This window comes from Tripterygium wilfordii, chromosome 10 (genome assembly GCF_013401445.1).
Source record: "Tripterygium wilfordii isolate XIE 37 chromosome 10, ASM1340144v1, whole genome shotgun sequence".
Taxonomy (NCBI): Eukaryota; Viridiplantae; Streptophyta; class Magnoliopsida; order Celastrales; family Celastraceae; genus Tripterygium; species Tripterygium wilfordii.
In genome coordinates this window covers 3,697,575-3,706,135 of record NC_052241.1, presented here as the reverse complement: position 1 = coordinate 3,706,135, position 8,561 = coordinate 3,697,575, and the positions used below count along the sequence as shown (strand labels likewise).

General features: G+C 37.4%; 1 pseudogene; it reads left to right on the top strand.

The window, feature by feature from the left end:
- The first annotated feature begins 1,440 nt into the window (after nucleotides 1–1,440).
- LOC120007141 lies at nucleotides 1,441–5,809 on the top strand (annotated as a pseudogene).
- Nucleotides 5,810–8,561: the final 2,752 nt, after the last annotated feature.

The following is an 8,561-nucleotide window of genomic DNA, read 5'->3' as shown; positions in this document are numbered from 1 at the left end:
AAACACCAAGAATCCCTTTAATCGTCTCAATAACCTCTCCTGTTGTGTGCCTACTAAAAAAGACATTGGATTTATGAATGTTGACCAACTGTCCAGATAGCCTTTCATATTTATGTACAACCTCTAATAATGCCTTGCATTCATCTCCTTTTGCCCGATAAAAAAGCAAACTGTCATCCGCGAAAAACAAATGGTGAATCCTTGGAGCCCCCTTAGCCACCCTCACACCTTGAAACACCTTGCTATTATGAGCAGCATCTAACAATTTAGAGAAAGCTTCAACACAAAGAATAAATAAATAAGGTGAAAGTGGATCTCCTTGTCTCAGTCCACATTGAAAATTAAAACAATGAAATGTTCTGCTAACTTCAATTTAAATGCACTATTCCTAATAGGGCATTTTGTTTTTTTGTACATACATAAAATGGTAGCAAAAATTCTGGACAATTTTAATAATAGATAGCCAGATATGCTGCATGATTAATTAATAAAAATTCATTTATAAATAAATATGATTAATTTAAATAAATAAAGATAATTAATTAATTTATATTATAAAATAAATATAATTAATTAATTAGTTCGATGTTGATTTGACGGTGTTAGGGGGATAACACTAAAAGAGTGAGGATAATATGAGGAGAAAATGAAAAAAGCTATCAAAATTGTCCCCAAGAGAAACATTCCAAAAGTAGCGTAATATTGCTCCAAAATTGTTTTGGATTATGTGTCCCAAAATGCTCGTTCGGGATACACAAATATTTTGTCAAACGGGGTCATAATATGCTACTGATAATAGCGCCCAGGGTTAAATATTTCAAATGTGGTAAGGACACTTGAAATGGTGCAAGTGCTAATGTCTCCAACAAAGTTAATCCTGAGTCCCACCTCTATTACATAAAAAATCAAGTCAAACACGTATTCTAATACAGTCACATCAACAAAACACATCTTCCAATACAGCCACATCAACAAAACATAAATTTCTATACATTTTTCCTTCCCACCCAACATGGAGGCCAACAACATTTCATTCTTCCATATTATCCGCAACAAAACTGCACCAAAACACAAAATACAAATACATCCACATCAGCAAAACACATCTCCAATACAACCACATAAGCAAAACACGTTTCACAATACAGTCACATCAGTAAAAGACAACACCTTTGTTTGCCCAATAACACAGTACCATTGCAAGTGCCCTAATAGTGAAGCAATTTATTGTACACTTTTAAAATTGTATGTCTCTCTTTTTTTGTTTCGAAACATGTCCTAACTTCGTATGAGTAGGGTTATACCTTAAAAAAACCTACTCCTTTTCTTTTTTTTGAAAGGAAAAAAACCCTTCTCTGATAACTCAAGAAATATATATATTATCATTTTTTAAGTATATCGAAGAAAACTAAGCGTAGATTCCAATGTCTGAAACCCCAAAGCACAACTCAGCTAATACCCGATACTTGGCAACTCTTCTTATCTCTCTCTGTCTCTCTTATCTCTTCACTTCGTCTGCCACCACTCATGGTTTCTTCTCCATCTTCCTCTGAACCTAAACAATATCAACCATGACCTCTCTCGTTCTATCCCTTAATAGGGCTGGACTGATTGAATGGGGGCAACATCGCCACACTGTTCAATCACAGCCACCAAGCCTTACCAGAACCACCAATACCCACAAAAGCTTCTAACTCAAGAAGACCCACCACCAGAATCACCACCACCATCCACACCACTGGACTACCCAAAAGGTCTCTCTCTCCAAACTTCTTTCATCCTCTGCCCGCCATATTGCCAAACCTGCCGCCACCACCACTGCTGCCCCTATAGCTAGATTCCCTCCTATCGCTCCTATTTGTGGTCCAAAATCCGAGCTCGGTGCAAACTTCTCAGGTCGTCGATCAACCCGGTTTGTCTCCAAGATGCATTTTGGGCAACCGAAGACTAATATGGGTACCCGACATAGTTTTGTGGCTGAGGAGGCTCTTCAGCAGGTGATTCAATTCGGAAAAGAGGAGAAAAGCCTAGAAAATTTGCTTCTTGGATTTGAGTCGAGGCTTTGTGGGTATGATGACTATACATTCCTGCTCCGGGAGCTTGGAATCGTGGGGAGTGTGTGAAAGTCGTTCGATGTTTTGAGTTTGCGGTGAAGAGGGAGAGAAGGAAGAACAAACAGGGGAAATTAGCGAGTGCGACAATCAGTATCCTTAGCAGATTAGGGAAAGTTGAGCTTGCAGGATTGTGTTTGATACTGCGTTAAATGGGGGCTATGGCAATACTGTGTTTGCCTACTCAGCGATGATTAGTGCTTATAGACAGAGTGGATGTTGCGATGAGGCCATTCAATTGTTTGAATCAATGGTAAGTTCTAGTTTAAAGCCTAATTTAGTTACTTACAATGCTGGAATCGATGCCTGTGGTAAGGGTGGTTTGGAGTTTGGAAGAGTAGTGGTGTTATTTGATGAAATGTTGAGAAATGGAGTCCAGCCAGATCGAATTACTTTCAATTCTCTACTTGCTGTTTGTAGTAGAGGGGGAATGTGGGAGGCAGCTCATGGTTTGTTTAGTGAGATGGTGGATAGAGGGATCGATCAGGATATATTTACATATAACACTCTATTGGATGCTATTTGTAAAGGACTAAAGGTGGACAAATGGATGTTGCTCTTGAAATCATGTTGGAGATGTCTGCGAAGAATGTAATGCCTAATGTTGTAACTTATAGCACTGTCATTGATGGGTATGCAAAGGCTGGTAGGTTAGATGGTGCACTTAATTTGTTCAATGAGATGAAGTACATGGGTATTGGTTTGGATAAAGTTTCATATAACACTCTCTTGTCAATTTATGCAAAGCGATAGATTTGAGGATGCTTTGGATGTTTGCAAAGAGATGGAGAATTCTGGGATACGAAGGGATGTTGTGACTTATAATGCACTTTTGGGTGGCTACGGCAAACAATGGAAGTATGATCAAGTGAGGAGAGTGTTTGAAGAGATGAAACAAGACCGGGCAACTCTTAATTTATTAACCTACTCAACATTGATTGATGTGTACTCGAAAGGTGGTTTGTATAAAGAGGCAATGGAAGTGTTTAGAGAGTTCAAGAGGGTGGGATTGAAGGCAGATGTTGTTCTATATAGTGCACTTATAGATGCTTTGTGTAAGAATGGGTTGGTGGAGTATCTTATTTCCTAACTTGATGAGATGACCAAAGAAGGAATTAAGCCTAATGTTGTGACTTACAATTCTATAATCGATGCATTTGGCCGTTTGGCAACTGGAGAATGCATTGCTGATGAAGCCAGGGATATGAATAAGTTGAAGTTGGAATATTTTTCTTCTGCAATAATTATTGAGGATGAGTATGAACGTGTGGTAGCAAGTAGTGATGATAACCAAATCATCAAGATTTTTGGGTAGTTAGCCACTGAGAAGGCTGGTCAAACGAGGAAAGATAACAAGGGTAGACAAGAAACTTTATGCATTTTAGAAGTATTTGACAAGATGCACGAGCTGGAGATCAAACCCAATGTTGTCACATTTTCAGCCATTTTAAATGCTTGCAGGTATTGTTATCTTCATGCTTAAATTTCTCTTCCATTAATATTATTCTGAATAATCTAGGTAAATGAGGAATATTAGAGAAACTGAACTTTTCTTGGTTCTATCTTAGAGTCCTCTTTGTAACTTACTCTCTGAATTCTGCGTCAATATACTCTAATTGGAAGTTTTTTGGATTGGTGAAGCACCATCACTAATATTAGAGATTCTTGATTTAGAGCACTGATTTTAGAATCTAATGGTATGGTGAGGCGCAAATTTCAACAGTTATGATGCAGCTGACATGGAATTTCTGATATGTAATTGTTAAAGAAACATTGAGATCTAAATTTGATTTCTTTGAGTACATAAAATTTTGACCTTGTGATCTCAGGCTTCACTAGATCTCTACGAATCAAGGTTCACAAATGGTTTTTTCCCCTAGGCTCGTGCATTTGCATCAAACTACCGTGTTGATGGATTTTAGTGATATTTAAGTAGAGTATGATGACTAAAAACCTAGTCATTTTGATAGCTCATGATTTACTACCCTCCTATAATCTCATACCGCTAACAAGAAATGATGCTCTTGCAAAGTATTGACATTAGCTGGGATCTATTTCCTGTACTTTTTTCAGTGTATAACAAGTATCTTATGTTTGCAAAAGTGATGAATGAACCAATGAAGGCCTTGGGAAAGCCAAAAATTCTGTAAATGAGTGGGAAATGAGAAACCCATTTTACAATATTTTCAAACACAATGTATTGTCTGAGTCGCAGTTAATTCACTTAGTCCTTCCTAATTGTCCATCTACAGCAAAAGCCAATGAAGTGGATGAAATTTCCTTCTTTTCATGGATTAGATTATTACGGTACCCTTTTAGGGCTTCCTGGCAATGCTTATTTTATTTTCACCGCATTGGTGCTCAAGATTAGGTGGTGCTTTGGTGTAAATTTTATTGCAACGATGAATGCATATATGTGTCTTCTTAATTCTCGCTGTCATTACTATACCTTGTTAAAGATCATTAATCATAAATTCATATGTATGTAATTCTTCTGTGAACTGTCTTCTCGATACAGTCATTGTAATTCTTTTGAAGATGCTTCAGTGTTATTGGAGGAGCTCCGCTTGTTTGATGATCAGGTTTATGGTGTGGCTCATGGACTTCTTATGGGCTCTAGGGAGAATATATGGATGCAAGCTCAGTCCCTTTTTTGATAAAGTAAAGCTGATGGACTCTTCCACTACATTTGCCTGCTATAACGCTCTGACTGACATGCTCTGGCATTTTGGTCAAGTAAAATTTTATAGTAGCTACTGCTATTAAATGCATATTTCCTCGATTTGAATGTGATATACTCTTAGAGTTTTCCCTTGGTTGCATTTTTTTTAAAGTCTTCCCATGGTTATTATCCCTCAAACTTGCGATTCTCATGAAGTTCCTTTCCTACGCAATTGTTTCTCAGGAAAAAGGTGCCCAACTGGTGGTTCTTGAAGGGAAACGTCGGCAAGTATGGGAGAATTTATGGTCGGATTCTTGTTTAGATTTGCATCTTATGTCTTTTGGGGCTGCTTGGGCTATGGTTCACGCATGGTTGCTAAACATTCGAGCAATCGTGTTTGAAGGGCATGAGTTGCCAAAACTGCTAAGGTATGAAATCAAACCTTGGCATTTTTCAATCATTATCGGATTTTTTTTTCTCTTTCACTAATCGTTGATGCTTCTGTATTTCGAGAGAAAATATATAAATCTAAACTCTGGTGGTCTATTCAGCATTTTAACTGGATGGGGCAAGCACAACAAAGTTGTTGGTGATGGCACATTAAGGCAAGCTATTGAAGCACTCCTCACCGACATGGGTGCACCCTTTCAAGTTGCCAAGTGCAACTTCGGTAGATTTATATCTACAGGATTTGTAGTAGCTGCCTGGTTAAGGGAATCTAACACATTGAAAGTGCTTGTACTTGATGATGACAGAACTCATAGAGAAAGTGTGTAGTTTGGTACAATCTCTAATATGCAAATGATCCCCTTTTAGTTTCTCATCTCTGACAGAGTTAATTCCCTTGTAACATATGTACAAGTTGTAAGATAAGGCACACTCTTTCTTTTCTGGATTTCCTCTCTCTGCGGATTTATGATGTTGATAGTTTTGATGTAAGTCGAATAATCTCTTCAAAGTACGGTTAGAATACTTGCATTCAATGCGGAACTCCTGTAGTTGTTTTTGGATTGAAATTTTTGATTAAAGTGTAATCAACCAATGGCAAATGCATGTCAGATAAATTTGTATTATTGGTGAAATTAATTAAGTTGAGACAAGATCCTTTAGCTTGGTAGGTTTCATTCTCAGCCAAACTAATCTTCCGTGAAGATTTAAAATAACTAACTAACTAAAATATAAATCATTTTTTTAGGGCGGGATAAGTAAAATGACAAATGTAACCCACTGCTTTGAATCTCACACGTTTCAAATCAATGACGAAAACATAGGTCCACATTTTAAATCCTTATTTTAAGTCCGCATAAGAAAATCCTTATTTTAAGTCCGCATAAGAAAATCCTTTACACATACATATATATATACACACCAAGCATAGGTGCGGACGCCCAAAAATTACAACATATTGGCGTTCACACCTAAGCCTCATCGTGTGTATATAATATATATTCATTTGACTAGTATGTATAATGTATAATTGTATATATTTTAAATATTAAACAAAAATCTATTAACGTTATTATACTTGTTGATGTAAAAATCTACAAAACCTATACGTCAATCTCTAACCTGCAAGAACAACAGGGTGGCCCTTGATGGTCCATGGATACTTCAATGTTCAAGTCAATGTCTTTCTCAAGAATCAATCAAATATCAAATATTACAATTCAGAGTGCATGCCTCGTTTGAGTTTGATTAGTCCTTTTATGGGAGTCGTGGTATGTTTCACTACAAGAAAATAGTTATTTAGCGATGAATATTTGCAACGAAAAAAATTTCATCTCAAAATCTATTGTTTGCGACGAAATTTTCATAAATTTTCGTCGCTAACTTTTGTTAAAATTTTAAGACATTTTGTCATGGAATTTGCAACCAAATTGTCCGTTATAACAAAATCCGTCGCAAATGCCATTGCACTTTATGGCGCGAATTTCCGCCAACATTTACAACGGAACAACGACGAAATTAAGCAACATATTTAGCAACGAAATTTAATTCCGTCGCTAAATTCTATCTTTTGACACCATTTTTAGAAAATCTCGCTTTTTCCAATGCAAATTTAGTGATGGAATCGATATTCCGTCACTCAATTCTATCTTCTAACACCAAAATGGGACCTAGTGATGAGTTTTTTTAGTGGGGTTGAGGAGTTCATTACTTATGCGTGTGGAAGTAATCCATGATTTGTAGACACATGAACAATAAGGTGTCCATGTGTGAGATGTAAACGCACGAGATTTCAGGGATTGGATGATATAAGGGTGCACTTATATAGAAAAGGTTTTCAACCTGGATATCATTACTGGACAGTTCATGGTGAAGAAATGCCTAAATTCCCCATGTGGTGAGTATCGATGTGCAAGCAGATGCTGTAAATTATTACTAGCAAGACAATAATTGGGCTAATTTCAATCCATACGAACAAATGGTGATGGACCCTATTGGACCTTTGATTGGGGATTAGCACTTATAAGGAAAGGATAACAACCAACATTTTGTGTCGGAATCACCTAATCCCGATGTGCAAGCTTTCTTTGACATGTTTCTGCTGCCCAAGCTTCACTATGAGACGGATGAAAGTCACACTTAGAGTTGTCTACTGCGATGAGGTTATTAAGCATTAAAGCTGACTACAGTATACCCCAAGGTTGTTTCGATGATGTCGTTCATCTTATGAAAGAGACTATGCCAGAAGATAATAGGATGTCTATGGACTTCTATCAAACCAAGAAGTCGGTGTCTAAACTCAGACTTGGATATCAATGAATTGATTGATGTGTGAGTGGTTGTATGATATACTATAAGGATGACGCGAATGAGAGGCAGTGCAAATTTTACGGAGCAACCTGTTATAAACCTCGAAGAACTGGATGAGGAAATTACAAGGATATTCTGGTTAAACGTATGTGGTACCTGCCTCTGATTCCCAGACTTCAGAGGTTTTATAGTTCAATAGTTACAGCAAAGGAGATGAGATGGCATTATGAGCATCGAAGCGAGTCTAACATCCTGTGTCATCCATCAGATGGAGAAGCATGGAAACACTTTGACCGAACATATTGAGATTTTGCTTCAGGCCTGTGAAATATAAGATTAGGTTTGTGTGTGGATGGATTCACTCCTTTCAGACAATCTAGCAAGAACTATTCTTGTTGGCCTGTCATTTTGACTCCTTATAATTTACCGCCCAGGTATGCATGAAAAGGGAGTTTATGTTCCTGACAACAATCATTCCGGGTCTTCAAAATCTGAAGAGCAAAATCGATGTTTATCTACAACCTCTAACAGACGAGCTCAATCAGTTGTGGTGTGAAGGTGTGATAACCTACGATGTGTACATGAAAGATAATTTTGTTATGAGAGCTACGTTGACATGGACAACCAACAACTTTCCTACCTATGGTATGCTGTCTGGATGGATGACACAGGGGAAATTAGCATGTCCTTGCTGTACGGAGCGTTCAAAGGCATTTACCTTGAAAATGGTAGAAAAAATTGGTGGTTTGATTGTCACATACAGTTTTTGGATACGACACATCCTTTTAGGCAGAACAATGATGCATTTTTCAAGAATCGAATTGAGAGATCAGAATCTCCTCCACGTTTGTCTGGGAAAGAAGTGTTGGCATGAGTTTGGAACTAACCAAAGATTACTGATACGGGCCCATTATCATTGTCGACATATGACCAAGAACATAATTGGACCAAGAAGAGCATCTTTTGGGATTTGCCTTATTGGCGCAACAATCAAATACAACATAACCTTGATGTCATACATATTGAGAAAA